Raw genomic sequence first — 24,706 nt, forward strand, 5'->3', positions numbered from 1 at the left:
CCTTTACCTTTTTATACAGTAGATATAGGTGAATTTCTTTTCAGTTAAAGGTTTTATGATTCTTTAATTTCAGATGGAACAATATTGTCATGCTGTTTAGAGATGAAGTTTCAATGAGGTTTCTTGAAGTGGCCTACAGTCTTCAAAGAAAAGGCCATTAGAGATTGCAATTGTTTGAGAGCCATTTGGAAGCACTGATAAGATCAGCAGAGCAATGCCACTTTGAGAATGCAGCTGAATTATGTGATCCAGATGAAAATAAATGTATATTTTATTTTGTATCATAACCGGATTCAATATTGTACATGTAATGTTCTCTGAGATGTTTTCTTCCTAAATGCATGTATGTAGTTATTTACATTCTAGTATAATTGTAATTACTGCATACTTCTAATAAGTGTAACTGAACAGAACAGTGTAATTGTGGTAGGCCATTAAACTACTAATGCTGCTGTAATTGTAATAGTGAGTACAGTTGAACCCAGGTGTGGTCAGTGCAACTGGGTCAAGATTTTAATCTGTGCATAACAGATTGTTTAAAGTAAAAATCAAAATATTTTAGGAAGTTTCTCCAGAGATTTTATTATATGTGTATTTATGAGTCTTTTCACCCTTCTTTGTCAGGGTGGGACAGTGATACTGTATGTTGTCAATACTGCTGCTGATGTCTTTTTTCCAGCGTTAAAGAAGTCTGCAATAATTAGTGCCAACCAAGCTACTGACTATCTGGTGAGATTCAAAAAGGTTACTGAAAGCTGCTGTATTGTATTTTGTATCATACAGGATGATCCATATAATGATGCTCTTAACAGGAGATTGAAACAGTTATCAGGGGAGTGAAAGATTGTGCAGTGAAATATGAAACGTTCTCTGTTTTCCTATTTCAGTTGGGTAACACTCCTAACATGTAGGTGATTTATAGTACAGCTTGTAAATATGATGTCAAATATGAAAGGCACTGTAAACTATTGACACTTTTACTTGCTGTTTCTCATCTTTTATGTTTTGTATTTGATGGCAGTATTTCTTCCTTTTTTAATTTTGTAGGTTGGGAACAGTTTGGAAAACCATCTGAAAACCATTGAGGGCTGTGATCAACCATTCTTGCTGGCTGATGTGGGTGCACGAAAAAACACCATCATAAATAATATTAAAAATGTTCTTGCTTACAAGACCAAAAATGTTGATTTGTTTGTAAATCATACCACAGAAGTAGCAATTCCCTTAGCAAACATATACAATAAAAACATGGTTAGTTTCCTGGAAAACAATTGCCTCTCAAATGTGGACAGTTAGGGTGTTCTCTTGTTTTTGTCACATTTTAATGTAGTGGCTTAAAATTGAATGATGATATGAAGATTTGGGCTTGAATGCTATTCAAACGTGGTGCTTGCTTTTAGGATGGAGGACAAAACAGAAGACATACTATGTATTTCAGGTGGATGATCTTGTATACAAGCCATTTGATATGCAGTTTTCATATGAATCAGAACACTTTGGGTATTACATAGTCCCATTGGGTAGTACATAGTTGCCATGTAATCTGAACATATCTAAAATGCATCTTTGATTTGTATTTGTGTTATCAGAGGAACAAGCGTTTTTTAGTAACTGTTGCTATTGTGAACATTTCTTTATGGGACCTATTCTGATTTGACTTGGGCTGCATAAGTATTTATGCATTGTAGATTAACCATGTATGGGGAAAATGAGAGCACTTATGTGGCATGTAAATCAAGTCAGAATAGGGCCCTTTTATGATGGCTAAAATACTTTTAGGGTTGAGAGATTATCTGTATTTGTGCTGGGTAATTTTAAACACTGCAGGCGCAGGCCAATTTAATATATAATATATAGATTATATCTATAATATATATATCTATATATATATATATATATATATATATATATATATATATAAGGTAAATTCCCAATTAATCTGAACATATCTGCAATGATTTATATTGGTGTTATTGTTTTGTGAAAGGAAACCCTTTGTATAATTGTATGTTACGGTACAATTTGTTTTATACTTGATTGGATACTTGATGGCACATTTAAGAGGCACATTTAACCTGTTGGATTGTTAAAGCAATATTTTGAATACTTTGACTGTTTATGATTTTCAACAGACTATTAGCCCTATAACAACGTTTTTATAAGATGTTGATTTTAACTCTATGAGCATTAATCCAACACTTGCGAATATGCTGTGTAGGAAGAACGGATGCAGCCTGATGCAAAGAAAATATATGTGAGCTACCGACTCGGACTGAACACAGAAAGGGCATGCGGCGTCCGATTCTTTAAAGTGACTGCCAGGGACTGCCTCAGGTGATGTTGTTGTTCCCCCCTTATTGACAGCACGAGGGCCAGGACCCTCCTCTCCAGCAGAGGGAGAAGCCTGAGGCAATTGCTCTTTTGTGGGCTCCTCCTGTGCCCCCTCAGTGAAATTTAATGGAACCGGCCTCTCCGTGGTGGATTAGGGTCTGGAGTCTTGGCTCTGTTGAATGTGGGGAAGTGGATCTACCCCAAGGGTGCCACCTCCTTCTTCCCCTCCCTTCAGTGCCTCAGTGGCGGTCATCTGCATGGGCTTTTCTGTGGAGTCTATGTCTGCCTCGGGATGGTTCTGATTCCCCCCCATAGCAGCACGAGGGCCGGGACCCCCATCGACGCAGGAGAGGGAAACCTTAGGTAGCTCTTGTTTTGGGGTCACCCCCCCCCCCACTTCCGGTCCCTCTGCGGAGTCCGCTTCCATTGTTGGTGGAGCCCCCTTGGTGGCACGCCAGAGGCAGGTGATCTTTATTGCATCCTTCCTGCTCCCTCTCAGTGGCAGGCTCAGAACCGCTTAATTGTCCCTGTTGTGAGTCAGGGAGGGGGATCTACCCCAAGGGCACTACCTGCCCACCCGGGTTCTTCCTCTACCCCCAGCCCCTCAGTGGGGGTCACTTGCATAGGCTCTGCTATGTCAGCGGGGATTTGAACCACCTCAGGGGATGTTCTTTTCTCCCTCCCCGGCAGCACAAGGGCCAGGACCTTTGTCGCCGGTAGAGGGGGGAAGCAGAGACAGTCTCTTTTGTTTTGGGGGGGCCTCTGTGAGGCCAGTTTTTGTGTAGTTCCCTTGTGGGAAGATGCACCTGCACCTTTCTCTTCCCCCTGATGCTACCAGAGACAGTGCAGAGGTGGGCTTTGTCTCCCCCTGCCTGGCCCCCTCGATAGACTTGGCCACCTTCTTTTTCTTACGACGAGAAGTGGTCCACTCGGCAGTCTTCTCCACTGTCAGGTGGAGCAGAGGGTCTCAGGGGCTTCTTCACTCTTTCCTCCTTTTAGTGCTGTTAAGAGGGGGACAGGTGTAATTTTGAAGACCCTGGGAGGTAGGTGGAATCGGAGGTGTGCGGTGCCGGCTCGGGTGTTTTTGTACTCTGCTTGAGCTTGTGGCATCTCTTTCTAGTGCCCCAGCTCTTTGCAATGATAGCACCACATTTCTTCCCAGTAGAAAAAGATTATGTAGTTGGTCCCCTCGAAGAGTTCCAAAAAGCTGCCCTCCACCACTTCCTGCCCCGCCAGGTAGATGGTAACCTTGCAGCAGAAAGACAGTATGTGTCGGAGGGACCGGTCCTTGCACCCGAGGGGGATGGGATGGGATGGGATGGGATGGGATGGGATGGGAGTCTTCATCTCCTTTAGGGCCTAAAAGTGGGGTTGAACACGATATCCGGCAAGAAGGGTGGCATGTTTGAAGGGATGACCTTGCTGCTCAGCACCACAAGGGGTTTGATGGGGTCGAACATCCCTGCTATTGCGAGACCTGCCTCATAACCTTTGCCATGACCTTGACAAAGACCTTGATTGAGAGGGTGTCTCTCAGAAAGCACCTTACCCATGCCTCCTTGTGATATTTTTAAAGGGGGCTGCATTCTATCACTTCAAAAACCACCAGTGCAGTGGTACATACAACACCAGTGAAAAACTACCTACACTGCAAACAGTGCAGGAGCACACACAAGAAAAAGAGGTTTTATTTATTTATTTACTTATTTCCTAAAACATGTGTTCAACATCTTAATGCCATGTGCATTCCTCTGCTCCTGCACACTGGTGCCAAGGTGTCTCTCCTGAACTAACACGTACACACAGTTTTTTTTCAACCTGCCTCTGCAATGCTCATCTACTGCCTAGGTGGCAATGGACATGCCAAAATTGATGTAATTGGTACATTGCAGCTGCCGGTACGTTATGATACTCGGTCCTACATTCACATTCTACATCAAAAAAACTGGGGCCAACTTAATGGGCTTTGACTTATTTACTGGCCTTGGATTTTCCTTGATGGACTACGGTGGCACAGAAATATTGCATGCCTCCTCCCCCTGGCAGCAACAATGGCTTGCTCTCCTTGGCTCTGGCATCCTCTCTGCATTCATCCATCAACCCAAAGTTGACCCCACTGTGACCCAAGTTATTCAACCACTGTACTGCATTTCTATCGCCTTGTGGGACCAGGTGTCAGTAGAGCTCCCCCTGGATTTCCAACTTGGTATGAGCAAAGAAAAAGTCTGGGGGGACTCTGAGTTTGTGTAGACTTGCATGTTGTGAACAAGGCTGTCATTCCATTCAAATATCCGCTCCCGACAGTTGAAGAGCTCAATACCCACTTCTATGGCTCTGTTGTCTTCAATAAGCTGGACTTATGCCAAGTTCCCCTTGATCCAGCCAGCAGGGACCTCACGGCATTTGTTACTCAAGCGGGAGTTTTTCGCTCAACCAGCATGCCATTCAGATTGAGCTCTGCACCCAGCTGTTTAAAAAATTTCATGTCATCTATCTTCACCAGCATCCCGTGAGTATCCTTGTACTTGGTCAACACCTCAGTCCACGACAAAAGCCTGCTCCAAGTGTTCCAAACACTCACCCAGCACAACTTAATGCTGAACGGTGACAAATGCCTTTTCAGGGTGCTGGAAATAGTTTGTGGGCTTTAGACTTTTGGCCCTAGGGATTTTCCCTCTCCAGTTCAATGTGGAAGCAATTCATGTGCCTAAAACTGCTTTTCAGTTTGCTTCCTTCTTTGGTATCACAGCCTACTATCTTCAGTTCTTGTCACAGTAATCAGCCACCACTTCATCATTACATCAGCTTCTTAAGAAGGAGGCCTCTTGTAACTGGACATAGGCTTGCCAAGAGGCTGTATACACACTTAAAACACCGCTCACCACAGAACCTCTCCTGATTCATTTTAACCTCAACAGTGCCACCTTGGTCACCTGTGATGCATCAGCCATGGCACTGGGGGCTTTTCTGTCCCAGATGCATGGTGGTGTGGAGAAGCCAATAGCATTTGCTTTCCGTGCTTTGAGTCACACGGGAGAGAGAGGGGCGTTAGCATGCACCTGGGTGTGTGAACGCTGGCACATGTACCTGTACAGCTGGGCATTCACCATCAGAACGGATTACCAGGCACTCACAGCTTTGATGTCCACATCAGGCACAGGACACAGACTACTCAGACTGTACAGATGATTGGACCGGCTACAGGAGTTCAATTTCCAGCTTCAATTCACCCCTGGGTGTGACAATACTGTTACAGACCTTTTATTCAGATTTCACTCAGAGGGCACGGAGCAATATTTAGACGTGGTGCCCTTCCTAGAGCTCTGGCAGGTATCAAAGGAGGACTCCCTTCTCTGCATTCTTCACTCTTATATCACTGAGGGCTGGCCATCCCTGGTGGCAGACGAACTGACACAGTTTTTCAGGACCAAAGAAGAACTGTCCTGATGGATTGATTTCTGCATGGCCCAGGTTCACTGCACAGTAGATCCAAGCATGCTGCAAGCACTGGTGCTGAATATGGCACACAAGGGTCATCTGGGCATTGTTAAGCTCAAGCAACATTGCCAGGACATGGTGTAAATCTGTACAACTTGTTTGGACAGTGGCAAATCTGGACAGCCTGTCCCACAACCATTGCAGCCAGTCACTTGGCCGTCTCAACACTGGGAACACATACAACTGGAGATTTGTGGGGAAATTCATGGTGTCCACCATCATCAACGCAATCTGGTGGTTGCGTATGATCTGCACTCTAAATGGTCTGAGGTCATTCCCATGGGGTCAATCACTTTTCAGACCATAATCCACATACTGTACACACTGATCACCTACTGGGGGTTGCCATGGGTCGTTACCACAGATAATGGCCCACAGTTCATTTTGGCTGAGTTCTTTCTTCAGTGACAATGGGATTATACACATCCGTACAGCAGGCTACCAACCCTAATCTAATGGGGAGGTAGAGAGGTTTAACCAAACCCTCAAGTACAGCATTCAAGCACATCTAGCTCAAGGCTGTGCATTCCAAACAGCCTTATTACAAACCCTTATGCACTACAGAACAACCTAGCACACTACCACAGGGTAATCTGGGAAAAAAACTATTCTAAATAAATATTCATTTTCCAAGATAAATGTGGAACTAACATGCACATGAGTACCATAATGCAATGTTCTGTTATCGATTACATTAAATTATCGATTAAACGAGGCAGTCTTCCCAGCGACAGCAAGTGGAAGCGACAGCGAGTGGGAGAAGTACAGGCGTGGAAAAGTACAGAGCAGTTTAGAAGCAGTAAGGAGAAATTGCATCTTTAATTGCTTTAATCAGAAAACACAGGACATTGGGGAAACACAGCAGCAGCTCAAAGTCAAACAGCCGTGTGTGTTTTTCTGATAACAAACAAGCTGAAACTCGGAGCAGCTGATTCAAATTCAGCGCTGTTCTGAGACACGGGCGAGGGGAGGAGCCAACAGCACAGCAGAACAACGCAGTTAAATGAGGCAGTCTTCCCAGCAACAACGAGTGGAAGCGACAGCGAGTGGGAGAAGTACAGGCATCGAAAAGTACAGAGCAGTTTAGAAGCAGTAAGGAGAAATTGCATCTTTAATTGCTTTAATCAGAAAACACAGGACATTGGGGAAACACAGCAGCAGCTCAAAGTCAAACAGCCACGTGTGTTTTTCTGATAACAAACAAGCTGAAATTTGGAGCAGCTGATTCAAATTCAGCACCGTTCTGAGACACGGGCGAGGGGAGGATCCAACAGCACAGCAGAACAATGCAGTTAAACAAGGCAGTCTTCCCAGCGACAGCGAGTGGAAGCGACAGCGAGTGAGAGAAGTACAGGCGTGTAAAAGTACAGAGCAGTTTAGAAGCAGTAAGAAAGCAGGCTGACAGCTGCAGAAGAAACTAAACTTAAAAAAAAACCCTCAACATGGTCTTCAAGCCAATAATCTGTGACACCTGCTTGATGTGGGAAATCCGAGAAAACCCAGCGGAGCTAAACCAAGTGTGCGTAAAGTGCCGCGCAATCCAGTGCTTGCATAAACTAGTAAGTATGCTAGAAATGGAGCTGGAAGAAGTGAGACAGCAACAGGATCTTGAGGAACTGGCACACCCACAATTCATGGAAGTCTGCATCACCCCTAACAGACTGAAAGCCACCAGGGAGATAGAAGGTCAGAACAGCTGGGTTCAGGTAGGCAGAAGCAGGGAAAAAAATAAACTTCGTCAAACACAACCACCAGAAATCAAAACAACCAACAAATTTGAGTCACTTCAGAATTTTGATGAGCAGAATCAACAACAAGAGAACGAAAGGAACAACATCCAGGACCCCACTGACAGTGGTGACCAGACAGCAAAAAGAAGGGAGGTCATTATTGTTGGGGACTCCATATTGAGAAACACAGCAAGTTAAATTCGCAGTTTGGACCCCCTTACTACAACAGTGTGCTGCCTTCCGGGAGCCTCGGTCAGTAGTCAGTAGTCATCCACATCGGTACAAACAACATTGGAAGAGACAGACCAAAATCCCTGCAAAACAAATTCAGAGAGCTAGGAGGAAATTAAAAGAGAAAACCAAAACTGTGGTATTTTCTGGTATACTACCAGCACCTTGCAAAGGACCATATGGACAGCTGGAAATAATCAAAACGCATGGCTGAAGACGTGGTGCACACGGGAAGGCTTCACCTATCTTGATCATTGGACCACATTCTACAACGAGGACTATCTGTATAGACGGGACGGACTGCACTTAAATAACAAGGGAACCAGTCTACTCGGAGAAAAGATCCTCGAGCAGGTTCAGAAGCATTTAAACTAGAAAAGAAGGGGGGAGAAATCAACAAAATAACAGAAGGGAGACCGCATCAAACAAGAACAACAACTCAGGTAAGACAACCATTAAATGTATTTATCTAAATGCTAGAAGTATCAGAAACAAAATTCTAGAACTTGAAGCTACTGCACTAACAGGTAACTATGATGTGATAGGTGTTACAGAAACTTGGTTGTCTGAGAGTGATGGGGGTGAATATAATATTTGTGGGTATACACTGTATAGGAAAGACAGGCAGGACAGAAGAGGAGGAGGGGTGGCGCTATACATAAGAAACAGTCTTGAAGCCCAGGTGTTAAACCTGGACAAAGAAAATAAAACCGAATCAATATGGGTCAGAATAACGGACAAAAATTCAAAGGGCATAATAATAGGAGCATGCTATAGACCGCCAGATTCAGACGGTGAGCAAAATAATCTGTTATACAATGACATTAGAAATGCGTGTAGCAAAGGAGAAGCCATACTAATGGGGGATTTCATCTTCCCCCAAATAAAATGGGAAAACCCGGTGGCACAGACTAGAGGGGAGGCATGCCTTGATTTAGTCTTTTCAAATAACGAAGATAGAATAACTAAAACAGAGGTCAGAGAACCACTAGTAAACTCAGACCACAACATGGTCTCATTTGAAGTGTTCTTTAAAACCCCAAAAGTACAAGGTTTACAATTTTAGAAAAGCAAACTATGAAGGCATGAAACAGAGACTAACAGAAGTAGATTGGAGTCAAATAGAGAAAACACCCACAGAAGAAGGATGGTTGTTCTTCAAAAATGTAGTACTAGAGGCGCAAAACAATTACATCCCTAAAGTAGACAAATCTAAATGTAAAACTAAATTGCCAAAATGGTTTAATAGATCAATTAAAAAAAATATTCAGCGAAAAAAGGCACTTTACAGAGCATTAAAAAAGGACCAAAAAGAAAGTACACAGAAAGAGTACACAGAACTGCAAACGCAAGTCAAAAAGGAAGTTAGAAAGGCCAAGAGAGAAATAGAAATGAACATTGCTAAGGGAGCTAAAACCAATTCCAAAATGTTTTTCCAATATTACAACAGCAAGAGAACATTCAAAGAGGAGATTAAATGTTTAAGAGATACAAATGGCAAAATCGTAGATGAAGAAAAAAAATAGCAAATATATTAAATGATTACTTTTCACAAGTTTTTACAAAGGAAGATACCGACAACATGCCCCACATGTCATCCAGTTCCTATCCAGTTTTAAATAACTTTAGCATAACTGAGGCAGAAGTGTTAAAGGGACTAGGAGCTCTTAAAATAAACAAATCCCCTGGGCCGGATGAGATCCTCCCAGTAGTACTCAAAGAAATGAAAGAAGTAATTTACAAACCGCTAACCAAGATCATACAGCAGTCTCTTGACACAGGGGTGGTACCGACAGACTGGAAAATTGCAAACGTAATACCGATTTCTTGTCATATGTGTCTTGTTCCTGCTCACTTGTTTACACAATAAAAAAAATGCTTTCCAGTTGATAAAAGTTCTAAATTGTAAATAAAAATATCAGCAGGCATGCAAGTTAAGTAATGAAAGCATGTCAGTCAATGGCGGTGAGGGCTGATGAGGGGGGTAATGGGTGTCAGAACAAAAAATTGAGGGGGCTTGTGGCAAAGTGGTTTATTGTAGGCAGGTGCAGGGGTGATGCAGTGCATGAAAGAAGCAGACAGAGATAATTGTAATTCAGTTTTAGAAATGTTTTTATTTTATTTCCAGGTCTGGTGACCAAACAATAGTTCCCCAGCAGTACACACCAATGTGTACAGCATTGGGTATATAACAAGAACAGACAGTCCCAAATAATAAAAAAAAATCCATCCCACAATAATACCAACACGGTCACCAGTCTTGGGTGCGTGCAGTAGTGTTCGTGGTGGGTGATACAGTTTTATATGTTTGACAAAGGTACAGTGTTGTCCGGTTTTGTGCTGGCCCCTGGCGACAGTTCCTAAACTGTGTTAACTGTCTGGTAACATGACAAAATGACACAATTACAAACAAACAAAAACAAAACACTCATGATTTTAAGTAAGAATACACTTTCACTGTCCTTCTGGTTCTTACTCACTACAAACCAATGCGAAATAACATTACGATTCTTTTTCCTCCTTATATGATGTCACACATGACCCTTTGGTAAAAGAATGCAGCTACCTTTACAATCTGCGGCTGCTACATTGTTTCCCTTCCAGGTCAATATGTTCTTGCAACAGAGTCTTGCCGCCTTCCAGACTGACCAACTTCCCAACCCAGGGAAAGAACTGCCAGGCCAGCCCGTCCAAAGAACTCTGTCCTCACTGCTTAGCACCCTCAGAGGTCGGGAGGTTTATAACCAAGATTCATTGTATTTTCTGTCACAAATCCCACCACTCAGAGTGAAGATGAAGAAACACAAGTTTTTGACAATGTTTTTGCTCTCGCATTACAAAATGTCTCAGCATCTGCTACAAGGTCTGATTAAAGCGTTCCACCAAACCGTCCATCTGTGGATGATAAACAGAAATCCTGATGAGACGTATTTTTTATATTTTATATACCTCCTGTAACATGTTAGACAAAAAGTTGGTTTCATGATCAGTCAAAATCCCCCTGGGTATCGCTTTGCAGAACCTACCACTACTAATATACTCATATACACAGAGTCAGAAGGTAGCAAAGGGCCCACTGTGTCCATTGCAATGCGTTCAAAAGGAGTGGAAATAATTGGCAGTGGGACCAAAGGGGTGGGGCGCACTCGACCCGGCACTACTCGCTGGCAGTCTGGGAATGTGGCTACTTATTTCGACACATCAGAATGAAGACCTACCCAACAGAATCAAGCATATATCCGCTCCTTTGTCTTGTCAGCTCTGAGGTGCCCTACAAAAGGGATATAATGCACCAGCCTCAAGAGCTCGGTACGACAAGACGGAGGAACCAATAATTGTGTTACAGGCTGTCCTGTGTCTGTGGCTAGGTTTACCTTATATAGCAATTGCCCCTTGATACTGAAGTGTGTATATATTAGTGCTACAGCACCATCAACATCCTTACCTTCAATAGCCTGGACATGCCCCCATACATGTACTAGCGATGGGTCATTATGTTGCCCCGCTATGTCCACGCTTGAGTAACACATGTCCAGTATACCGAGAAGGGCTAGAGTAGCATTTGCCCTGGATGGCCCAGTAACCTCGCCCTCTCCGTCACACTGTGTTCTGACTCCTTTTGACTGGAGTTTGTTACTACCTGAGTGCTCTCCCACCAGACCCCAAGCTTGTCTCGATGATGCTCCCTCCTATTTTGCAATCCTTCTCTCTTTATTCATTTTTCTAGGACAGAAAATAGGAGAAAACATTTCGGCTTGAAAAGGAAATACATCACCAATTCATTCCTTTTTCTTTTTTTCTGCCATGTTTACGTGTGCGGTTAAAACTGCCATTAATTAACCAATTCTTGACTTTCCGCCACCCCAACTACTAGGTGGCATTTTATCTGTCCTACCAATAAATATATTTCTAGGGTGGGGTATGTCGCCGTATCTCCATGGATGCAGGAGATCGCCACTTGGCTTCGTGGCTGCCACGACACACTGCCCAAGAGAGTTGCTTTAATTAAGGTCTGCTCAGTATAATAATCAGTATTAGTGTTAGTATTTTTATTTGTTACAGATATGTAGTGTGCATAAATGGCAAATACAAATGGTTCTGTTTTGTACCAAGTGCCAGTAGTAGCACAGGAGCTGCTACAATGATATAAGCCATTGGTGGAAAGCTACCACATGGTAATTTTTATTTCAATACATCATAAAACTGTAGTATGAACTAACACAGATGGTAATATATTGCTGTAAGTAATGACACTCACAAAAGGGTGTTGAAGTATTCATGAAATTACTGCATAACCGTAACATTGTGAAACATGAGGACAGTTGCAAGGATTTCTTTCTCTTGTAGGCAAATACACCACTGACACCAGCATTACTATTGTGGTGTGTTTATGTCAACACTTTACTTTCTTCAAGCCAAATGCTAATTTTTACTTGAAGGAAAACAGTGGATCTTTTTTAAACATAGAAAAAAATGAAATCATTACAAAACAATGTAAATGAACATGTATATTTTGGAAAATAAAGTCTAGTTGGTTGAACAAGTAAACAGAGTAAGCTGCTTCAAGATTTCATGTTACATTGTTTTAAGGTTAGGTTACTTTTTTTGTTTTTTTCAGTCTGAATAAAATCACAGCAGTTCACCTTTGGTGAAGCAAAAGAAAGAGAGAAACAATAGAACAGTTAGGGAAGTAGATGATGAGGTAAAAGAGGCAATAAATGTGTATTGAAGAAACATGAATAATACCACAGTGGGTAAACAACACTGGGTGAGTGTGTCGCAACTCACAACAAACCAGTCAGGGCTTCCAAATTTCTTTCAGGTTGCTTGGGTTTTGTCAGAATGGGTTTTTCACTGTGATTGTTATTTGCTGTAATCCATAGTGTCCCAAACTGTTGTCCAGGGAACACTTGTTGATCTGTGAACAAATCCAATCCGAAATAAAACAGCTGCATCTTCCACACTACAAAACTACTCAACATAACAAAAGGCATTTCAACAAAGATTGTTATTTATCGATCCATTCCGAAGAGTATTAAACATTTTTTCATTGCTAATGGGTCAATTGCAACGAACAAAAAGCTGTGGATGATCCTGTGGTTAGTACTTTAGGACTATACTAGTACTCTAGTTAGCAACAAATTGCAATGAAACAAGAACTTCAAGCTATTCCCCAGGTGCTTATTAAAAATGTTCCCAGTTGTAATGAGCTCCAGATGATGAGTGTTGCCCCCTAGATATTCCTGATATACAGTACTAAATTAAACCATCAAACTCTTTAGACTAATTAGAAGAGTTACTGTACTAACTCAAGTTAAAATGAGAAACCTCATTAAAGCCACATTTTCTGAAATGAAACCATTAATAAAACTGATATCAAATATGTAGAATACACAATATGTTTATAACATTTAGAAGAGCTTTCAATTGTTAATAAGGCATGAAATATAATAAAAAAAAAAACAGATACTCTTTTGTTAGTCACTCCAAGATCGCTAAATTGAAATCATGGAGGTGGATATTGTCTTTAGCCTATGTGTCAATTGGATATTAAGCTGTCTCCTTTATAAGTGTGCATCATTGTTCCCATAATTCGATAGGTGCAAGGATGTTAAGTGACTACAGTTACATTTTGTATGCTCGAAGAGTATGCTTACTTTTTGTATCCTTTGATTTGTAATCTTTCTGTTTTAGTTTTATCAGTTGCATCTTCTCAGTGTGTAAATGTTGCTCTCTTCCTTCCTCATTATGTAGTAATTGCTTTTTGTCTCAAACTCAGAAAGAGTTCACTGACATTATGCATCTTGGATCATCCTCCACCCCACCTCTCCTCTGGACTACACCTGTCATCAGCCCTACCCCTCTTCCTCTACCTCTCCAACCCTGCCCTCCTCGTCTACCCTGTCCACCTCAGCTCCCAAGCCTAATGGTCCCTCTTCTGGATCTGGAAATTGGATTGCCTGCTTAAGAGAAGCATCACTATAAATATGTGATAAATGTGTACTCTGGTCTGTTTGATTGTGACCGTAATGCACTGTTTTGTGTATTATAGACCTGTATAATTAATTGTTTGATTTTCAATAAAGGCTTCATTGGTATTACATCTGCGAAATCTCTTTCTGAAAAGCATAGTTCTTGGTTCTGATGATGTGTGAACACATTTCACTTCTGCTACAGATGATAACGCTGTCTCGATGGATGAGCAGCAGAAGGAGAGAAGGTTTCCACCAGGGACCGGAGACATGAGGGAATTGGGCTCCACAGTCTCACCTCCTAGAGACAAAAGACAAAGTTCAATAATACAAGAAGAATTAATATATTAAATTAAGTCAATACTAATTAGTAGTTCAATATTTACTATAATAATGTAGCAGACTAGAAATGTCCATTTATTATGACAGGTAAGTTCAAAGTAAACATAAGGGATCCAAAATACAGAAATCATATACAACATTATATTCCATTATTATGATGAATAATCATGAGCATTAGTCATGTAATCAGCACATTCAAAATAAGGTAAGCACTATTCCAAATATGACTATTCAGAACAAGATATGTGGAATAGAGAACCATCTTGTGGGGGAGTATTAGTTCATGTAAACACCATATTCCAAATACTCCACCCACTCGATATATTGCAGGTGTCGGGGTCCAATACAAATCCGCTATATTTGAGGGCCTCTCCTTTCTCATATGCACAAACCCGCTGCATTGAAAGAAAACCATTCTCATTATAGGAGGCTTGTTGCTAGGGAGCTGAAGTCACTGCACTGTGACTCTTGCTAGTGTATTGCTGCTGCCACAGTGAACACCCCGTTGGCTAAAATAAAAAACACTTCAGCAAGTAGATATTTAATTTGCTTTGTGTTATTTTGCAATGCGTGTGTATATGATAAGATTATGATATTAATGCTTTGTTTTTATTTGTTCTGTATATTTTTTTTGTGATGTGCAGTACAAAATAAAATGAACAGAAATTCAAAGTGAAATGTTCTATGTATATTGCAGCTAAGGCATGCACAGTTAGACTGTAAAAATGGGGAGCCAGCTCCAGCATTGCGATATATCTGAATCTGCAGTATAATGAGGGGCGATATAACGAGGAGTGGGTGTACGTGCCTTTATTTTTCCTGCGCAAGTAAGGCCATTGCCCCTGTAGTCCATGATTTAGAAAACCTGTGATTGGTATGTTAACTTGGCTTCATACTGTTCATAACTCAGTGCTGGGGTCCCTGAGTGGCTCATTCAAGTTAACATGCTGCCATTAGGAGCGCAGGTTGAGTCATACAGCTTGGATGGCACCACTTCTCCTCATTGAGCAACAGGGAACCATACTGGCCAGACACAGAGCACATTCAGAGTGGATAAAAAGCAGGGCTGATCTCTGTTATCTGGGATCGGTAGCCCGCCCACCTCTGCCCTGGATTGCTCAGCGTAAAAGCGACTCTGGCTTTTGGCTTGTGAGATCGGAGGACACTCAAACGCCCTCAGAACGTCTGTGCTGAGTGGGGACCCACTGCAGTGAGGAGAGAAAACATAACTGGACATTCCAAATTGGGGGAACAATAAATACAAATAATAATTGGTCACTCTAAATTAAAAGAAAAAACAAAAGAAAAAAAAACAGTGCTCCACTAATAACAAGTACATCCACGGCAAGCAGCTTGTGTTACTGCTAGCAGGGAGAATGCAATATGTAGGCATGTAAAGACATATCCAGGCATGTAGGGACAATTGCAACGAAGCACACAAAGTTGCAGACTAACTATTATTGTACTTTTCTGAGGACCATCCCCAGATTAAGTTAGTTCCAACTGCAATGAACAAACGAGTTGGAGATCAGCTGATCCTCGGATTTAATACACAGCAGAGGATCAAGATCTCCACACCTCAAGTGCTGGGTGCACTCAAAAACACGTAGACTCCAGTTTGTTACAGTTCAAAGGATTTATGTGATTAAGCGTATTTTTTCTACAAAAAAGAACAACAATAAAATAAATAAATAACAATAAAAAAATATATATGTAAAACATGAAGATAATACATTTAAATTATCTTAATTCAGGGGTTCTCAAACTGGGGATCGAGGGGATGTCTGAAGGGGGTTTAGTTGATTAAAGTTATTGCATGACATAGTTTCTTTGAATTGTTACAGTCTGTGATTGTTTAATTTACAATATATAAATACTGTATTCACATGTCGCTGTGAAAAAAGATTTATTAAACTCCTTTGAATTGTCTGTCCTTCCCTTTCTTCTGATCAAGGTCCAATCATAATGGTGTCAATTATCAGGGTTTGGTTGGCATCTCCCTGGGTAAGGCATGGGGGGGGGGGGGGGGGGGTATCTAAGTCGATTGACAAATTATGACGCACCACACAAGAGATGATTATTTGGCTTGCTCTGCTGGGCGTGTTATGCAAACCAAGTGAAAGACAAGCAAAACGATGCTTTAATATTCTAAATGTTTTCTCAATACATGCTCTTGCTTTGACTTGACTCCTGTTGTATTCCAGCTCTGTGGGCGATGTGGGATTTGGCACTGGTGTGAAGATACCTCCTTGAAGGATAGCCATTGTCACCCAGGAGGGTAACATGATAAAAGCCTTCTTGGAATTGTACTTTTAATCAACTGTTCTCGAACATCCGCACATTGTGTGTGCTGTCTGCCCACGTTGCGTATTCAGAGATGATGGTCACACACCATCTGGCATTTTACTATATGTGTAGCAATGCCTGTTGATGAAGCTCGGATCCTTATATTGCTTGTGAAAATGAATACGGATGTGCATGCTCCAGATGTAGAATAAAATGCGGTGCCATGTCAACATAGCGTTCATGAATTGTCACTATGAGCGTAGAGATCCTGTGAACAACACGGCAAACAGTGCTTTCATGAATGTTAATAAGATCCCCCAACACGAAACAAGTACCCTGTGGCATAAAACCACAGAGTTATTAAAACCTGAAGTACAGTAATTCTATCAGTCTTCTGACGGCCACCTTGGATAAACAATATCACCTTTTAAACTCTGTTTCATTTCCCTTTGTTTGTATGTAACAAATGGATCTTGTAAAGACTACTCTTCGAGCACACAAAACATCTTTGCACCCTTTGAATTACGGAAACAATTAACACGTAAGATAAAGACAATATCCACCTGCATGATTTCAATTTAGTGACCTTGGAGTAACTAATAAAAGCGTATCTGGTTTTACTCAATTATATTTCATGCGTTATTAACAATTGAAAGCTCTTCTAAATGTTATAAACATATTATGTAGTCTATATATTTGATATCAGTTTTATTGATGGTTTAATTTCAGAAAACGTGGCTTTAATGAGGTTTCTCATTTTAACTGGACTCAGTACGGTAACTCTTCTACTTAGTCTAAAGAGTTTGATGGTTTAATTTAGTACCGGATATTAGGAATATCTAGGGGCAGCAGTCATCATCTGGAGTTCATTAAGCTGGGAAAATTTTTAATACGCACCTGGGGATTATCTGGAAGTTCTTGGTTCATTGCAATTGGTGCTAACTAACGTATTAGTTTAGTATAGTTCTGAAATACTAACCATGGACTCATCCACAGCTTTTTGTTCATTGCAATTGACCTGTGAAGTTTAAAACATTATGTAATTTAATTAATTGAAGCTTGTTTATAGCAGCCACTGGATATGTATTTCATCATTGTTTGGCTATAGGGTACAGTTTAAAATAAATATTTATGTTGGGCTATACAAAGATTAATGGAGAAAAAAACCCTCTATTTGTTATGAATAACATTATATTCATAGTGTTGGGTTGGAGTTTCAATTGCTTTGTACTTTGATCTAGTACAGATTACAAAGTTACAAAAATGTCTATATGGATTAGCAGCTAGTGAGAAATTTGTTAAACTTTTATTGGCTACTGTGGCAATGTTGCCCCTCCCTTTTGTGTATTTCTGTGTTGTATGTTACGTGTAGTGTGTTTAATATTGGTGTATAGTCATTGCTACACGGGATATAATATGGGTTACGAGCACAAGTGTTTAAAATGTATATTTGTATTTAGGCACGAGGATTGCACAGCACTTCACATGCAGGTAAAATGTAATAATATGTGAGCACAGGAAATTGCACTTAATTAATTCACGTGCAGTTTTTGTTTGTTTAATCTGTTTATTTTACAATATAAGCACTGAGATGCTCCAGCGTCTCAGTTTTCACCTGCCACTACTGCCTGTCTCTGCGTACTCCTTTCTGGCCTGATGTCACCCTACAGCCAGCCTGTTCACAGCTACCGATATACAACTAGATCCCCCATAAAAACAACAGCAAAATATAGCTACATCAACAGAGAACAAGATAATTAACTACTCAACGATTTCAGCTGGGTTGTGGGAGCCTGTGTCATGCAGCTATTATTAATTTTGATAGTGAGATACAGTTCTTAGCACATTTTAAAGATATTTATTTATTTATTTATCTATGTAGTAAGCATGTCTCTAACCCAGTTACGAGTGGAAGTTGAGGCCTTGCGCTCACGACTATTGGCTGAGAAGTGTCTGTAGACTGCAAGGTGCTGCCTTTGATTATTTTTATTAGCAATGATGATGCCCTGATCCTGTTTTTCCTTTCCTCAAATTGACTTACATTTCTGTTGTAGACACATTCACTTTTATTTCTTAGGAACATAGCTTCCCCACATGAAGTATAGGGAAAAGCAAGCCATGGTTTAGGCATTTTTGCATTGCAATACCGTATGTCCCTGACCGGGCACACATGAGCTGTATGCACTACCTGACTGACTTTCTGCTACAATATTGGAGAAAAAATGTAATGGTAGTAGGTATGTAGTATGTTCTTTAATACAAGGGGCTCCTGGTCAACCCTGGTCCTGCAGAGCTACTGTGGCTGTTGGTTTCGTTTCAATCAATGTCTGCTACTTAATTGAATCAATTATTGGCTTATTAGTCAAGATTAACAGGTGTTCATTTGATACTCTGATGGAATAGTGATTTATGTTAGGCTTCATGAAGGATGTTTCTCAGGAGCAATGTATGAAATACTGACCTGCCTGTTCAATTCCTGCTCCTATGGCTTCCCAGATGTTTGCCTTCATCTCAGCATCCTTGTTTGAAATATGGGAGGGATCAAACACTTCAGAGTGCTTGGACATCTCCATAGACAACAGTTTCATTAATAATTTTTTTCTGTCAAGCACGTGTTGCCACCACTTGGCTGTGATTGGTTAGTTCACAGAAGGTACTGTGCAGCAGCAAGAAAAAATCGGTCTGGATTTGATTTGAGTGGTCAGTGACACAGCGATAGTGTGGTATTATATCATTCTGTGCAGCACCATTCAGTCGCATTGTCAGCGATATTGGCAGTAAAATGCCACCTGATCTTCGATGACATCGTGCCGCGTATGTGTTTCCTGGCCTCCTGAACAGTGTGGGGAATTGCTGTGGTGAGGGATAAACAATAATTGGACATTCTAAATTTGAGAGAAAATTGGGAGTAAAATAAAAAAAAAAAACATGTAATAAATGAAGAGAAACTGAATTATTTTATAATTTGTTATGGCTTTTGTTTTTATTTTCAAAAGCCATAGAGAAGAGTGGTGCTGTTCATATACAATATCAAAATGATTTGTATAATGTTGATAAATGTCACAGGACACACCAATTGTAGCCAACTACGCCACATGGTGGTTGGGGGCACCAGGACCCAGTCGATCTGTATTGTGTTAGTTAACTGTTTTGCACAGTAGGGTCCAGAACCAGAGACCTGCCAACCCAGGGACAGACAGCACAAGCATGTAAGGTTAAAAAAAAATATTATCATAAATATTTAAAAATAATAAAAAGACAAAGTTGCCACCCACAGTATAACTAGGGTGGAATAGTAGCAAAATAAAAAATAAAGTATCAAATAAAAATACAAAAAGGAAAGTCCTGGAAAAACTGTTGAAACAACAGCCAACTACTGCATGACTGGGGTAAACATCTTTCCAGGACTGTATAGGAGTATGGGTCAGCATTCTGGAATACAGCCTTGGCTGGTCCTGCATGGTTCTCTCTCTCTCTCTCTTTAGGTACAATGGAGGCAAGAAGACAAAAGTGCTAATAACAACTTTCAAAACACAGTTAAAACTTGTGACATCTTTTCTTTCACTTTGGATATGGGGTTTTAAAATTAATGCTACTAAAAGACACACTAAAATACCGGTAAATTCTTCAATAACAACGGTGCGAAAATCACACTGGCTTTTAATTAAAATACTGGAGCTTCTTCTAGCCAAATGAGATAGAATAAGGATAAGGAAAATAATTTAAAAAAAAATAAAACACTGGAAAACAAGTTACATAAATCGCTAAAAACAGGGGAAGGTCTAAAACAGCCAGGTAATCAATAAAAACAACTAGCTCTTTCCTGTATATCTTTTGAGTTGGCCTGGTCTGCGCTGCCCTGCAGCTATTGCTATTCAGTTATTGACTCGGGTCTCCACTTTTCCATCCTGCAGCCGCTTCCTTTGTTCTAGGCCGTTTCTAAGATGATAGCTTGCCAAATCCCGGAGTGTTCTCCCGTGTCGTTTCGGCTGTTTTCGCTGTCCATCCGCTTCTCTTTCCTCATTTTTCTTTCCGTCTGTTTGTGGTTCCTTTCCTTTCTCTTTTCCCTTCCTTTTTTTGTCTTTGTTCTCTATCACCATTTCCTGTCTTAAATACAAGGAACCCTTCCCCATCTGCCATGCTAACTTATTGCCCACCTGTACCTGTTCCAATCAAAACTCTGCTTATAGTCATGAGAGTAAAACATTGGTTCCCTTAAAGAGAATGAGAACCATTACCTAATGGGAAGAGCCCCCTCTGACCATCAACCACTGCACATATATAAAAAAGCTGCCATATCAGGGATCTGCTGTGAGGGAAAGTCCCTCCCACCTCCTGCTGAAGAGGGACATCCTCACAGCAGATCCCTGATATGGCAACTTTTTTATATGCTTCGATAGTGGGCACAGTGTGTGCTGTCTACGGTCCTCCTCTGACTCGTGCGGGGGAGGTCTGAAAGTTTCCAAAATCACTGGTTGGTTTATATGGAATAAGGATACCACCTTTGGCAAAAATGATGGATTTGTTCGTAGAGTCATTTCCCGTGAAAGCCATGCATGTGTCATCAATGGACAGCACCATCGTCTGGCAGACATAATGCCTATTAAAAACGCCACCTTCAGTGAAACAGGGCACAGTTCTGCTGACGCCATAGGCTTGAATGGAGGACCCATAAGGACCTGCAGTATCAGTTCTAGATCCCACTTGGGGACCATACTTTTCATGGGAGGAAGAACCCTCAGAGTCCCTTTAAGAAATTGCACCGCCAGGAAATGTGTCCCAGGGGACACCGAGTCAATTTACTCGTGGCACAAAATATTTAAACAAAAACACTGCTCACAGAGCAAAACAAAAAGATGAACAAAAACAAATCACGAACACAAAATACAAATATAGGTCAGGATGGGCGATCACGTTCACTGTTCCTATATCGTTTATTAATCTCTCATCTCGCTCTCCCGTTCTCCATTTCCGAACATTCCACTGAGCAGGGAAAACTGCAGGGTTTTTATACAGATGACCATCTCCCAATTAGCAACAAATTATTACTTAATTAATTTGGGAAAAGGCCACCTTCTACATGGGTTTTTAATGTGGATGGGGCTTCCAATCCACGCTGCAAAACATATACAAAACAACAAAACAAAAACGCACGGCCACGTCGTTATATATACAAATATAAAACAATGAACAAAACACACAGCAGTTCGCCGTCATCTATATATATACAGCTCTGGAAAAAATTAAGAGACCACTGCAAAATTATCAGTTTCTCTGGTTTTACTATTTATAGGTATGTGTTTGGGTAAAATGAACATTTTTGTTTTATTCTATAAACTACTGACAACATTTCTCCCAAATTCCAAATAACAGTATTTTCATTTAGAGCATTTATTTGAAGAAAATGACAAAAAAGATGAAGTGTTGTCAGACCTCGAATAATGCAAAGAAAATAAGTTCATATTCATTTTTAAACAACACAATACCAATGTTTTAACTTAGGAAGAGTTCAGAAATCAATATTTGGTGGAATAACCTTGATTTTCAATTACAGCTTTCATGCATCTTGGCATGCTCTCCACCAGTCTTTACATTGATGTTGGCTGACTTTATGCCACTCCTGGCGCAAATTCAAGCAGCTCAGCTTTGTTTGATGGCTTGTGACCATCCATCTTCCTCTTGATCACATTCCAGAGGTTTTCAATGGGGTTCAGGTCTGGAGATTGGGCTGGCCATGACAGGGTCTTGATCTGGTGGTCCTCCATCCACACCTTGATTGACCTGGCTGTGTGGCATGGAGCATTATCCTGCTGGAAAAACCAATCCTCAGAGTTGGGGAACATTGTTAGAGCAGAAGGAAGCAAGTTTTCTTCCAGGACAACCTTGTACTTGGCTTGATTCATGCATCCTTAACAAAAACAAATCTGCCCAATTCCAGCCTTGCTGAAGCACCCCCAGATGAGTCCAATTTTCAGCTTTGCCCAACACCTGGTCATCTAATGGTTAGACAGAGACCTGGAGAGGCCTACAAGCCACAATGTCTCGCACCCACTGTGAAATGTGGTGGAGGATCAGTGATGATCTGGGTTGCTTCAGCAAGGCTGGAATCGGGCAGCTTTGGTATGAATCAAGCCAAGTACAAAGTTGTCCTGGAAGAAAACTTGCTTCCTTCTGCTTCCAAAAATGTTCATTTTACCCAAACACATGCCTATAAATAGTAAAAGTATATATATATATATATATATATATATATATATATATATATATATATATATATATATATGATAATACAAATACAAAATAAGACGGGTGGAGGGGGAAATCCTGTTATAAAATAAACAAAACAATACATTCAAACAGCAAGGCTTTCCTACTGCCCTGCTACACAGCACTTGAGGATGCTGCCCCCACTTTGAGCTGTCTGGAGCTCTTCTGGACCGGAGGTCTGCTGCCTTATTGTTCACACCGGGGAGGTGAACCGCCCCGATGGAACGCAAGTTTCTGTGCGTCCAGGACAGGAGTCAGTGCGCTGCGTGGTGAAGGCTAGGTGAGAGCATGCCGCCTTGATGCTTTATGTAGGCTACCACTGTAGTATTGTCTGTCCGGACCAGCACATGTTTGTACACTAACTGCTGGTGAAAATGAGATAATGCCAGGTTCACTGCTTGCAGCTCTTGGGCATTTATGTGTGCTTGCTGTCAATGCATTGCCTTGAAAGTAGAAGCACAGAAACTTTCTGTGAGTGGGATGGATCAGGACATGGAAAATCTTGCAGGTCGATCGATGTGTACCAATCGCCCGGCTGGACAGACTGGAGGATACGCTGTCCTGTCAACGTGTTGAACTTCCTCTGTTGAGGAACAAATTGAGGACCGTGAGGTCCAGAATAGGTCTGAAACCGGCTTCCCTCTTGGGCACCAGGAAGCACTTGGAGTAAAACCTGCTGAAGGCATTGCTTGGATCTACCAAGCACACCGCGTTCTTCTGTTAAAGATTGGCGATCTCCTTTTGAAGGAGTATTGCGCTCCTCCTGGTGAGGAGCACACCCTGGAAGGGCGGCGGATCTAAGCCTATCCATGTCTCATTGTCGATAGCACCCAGGAGTCCTGGGTGCAGTCTTGCCATGGGTTGTTGTTTTTGGTCAGTCCGGTTGTGAGGGTGTTTGGTGGCAGCCTGGGCCCCTCAGGCATGGTCTCCCTTGGGCTTAGGAGGGGGAGGGTCTTTCTTATGCCCTGGCCTCGGTCTCCAGCCATGGCCAGCGGTGGTCCTTTGCCGCCGGCTCTGCCTCTGCCTGCTTGTCTGTTTTGGGGTGGTGGGTGGTGTTCAGGCCCTGTTGTGCCCGCAGGCTGTGAATGTCACCTTGGGTGCTTGCGGTAGGCAGGAAGGTACGAGAACTTGGAAGCGACCTCTGTGGCCTTGTGGGACCTTTCAAGGCTCACATCAATGGTCTCTTTGAACGTCTGCCCCGGTGTAATAGGGCCATCTAGTAGTGCTTCCTTCTCCGTCTCGATGACCTTGGCCTGTGTTAGCCAGATGCCTGACCTAACTCCCCCATTAGGTAGGTCATCGCTCTTGTTACGCCAGTAACTCCCTTGTGTCTGCCTCCGTTGCCTGCTCCTGCAGCCTCTCAGCCAACTGTGTCTAGTACAGGACCAGTATAGCCATTGCATTGGCCACCCTGGCTGATAGTGCCGCTGACGCATACAGTTATTCTGCATGGCTTGGATGGGCAGGTGGGGTCTTGGTCCCTCTGGTGAAGGTGGATCCCTGCACCAGTACTGTGACCGTGTCCCCGATGGTGGGGAATGTGCCTAAGCCCACTTCTTGGGCTCCTGCAGTGTGTAGCAGGGCCTCTGCTGTTCTAGAGGCTGAGGGGGCAGAGGCTGGGTTACTCCAAGACGAGCGAACCAGCTCGAGGAAATCCTCTTTCTCCTGTAGGAAGCAGCTCCCTTTTTCCTCCTGTTCTGCTGGCCAGGGGATGTCAATGGCTACAGCTGCATGCATATGCGGCAAGGAAGATAAGGAGCCCCCTGCTGTGGCTTTCCCAATGGATGTGGCTGGGTCGTACACGTCTCAACTTGATGCTGTAAAAGACAACTTGCCTGGGCTAGGAGATCTATGCACTGGGGATGGGGAGCGAAACTGGAGAAGTTGGTGCTGCCAGGTGGTAGGGGGCAATCTGCCCTGAGATTTAAGCAGGGTCTCAAGCATTGTCTGCTGAGCCCTCACAGTCTCTGCCAGCTCCTGAAAATGCCACTCACCCGAGCTTGGGCATCTCTGAGGTGACTGCAATGGCGAGTGTCTGTGCCTGCAAGT

The sequence above is a fragment of the Polyodon spathula genome, chromosome 6 (assembly GCF_017654505.1).
Source record: "Polyodon spathula isolate WHYD16114869_AA chromosome 6, ASM1765450v1, whole genome shotgun sequence".
Classification (NCBI taxonomy): Eukaryota; Metazoa; Chordata; class Actinopteri; order Acipenseriformes; family Polyodontidae; genus Polyodon; species Polyodon spathula.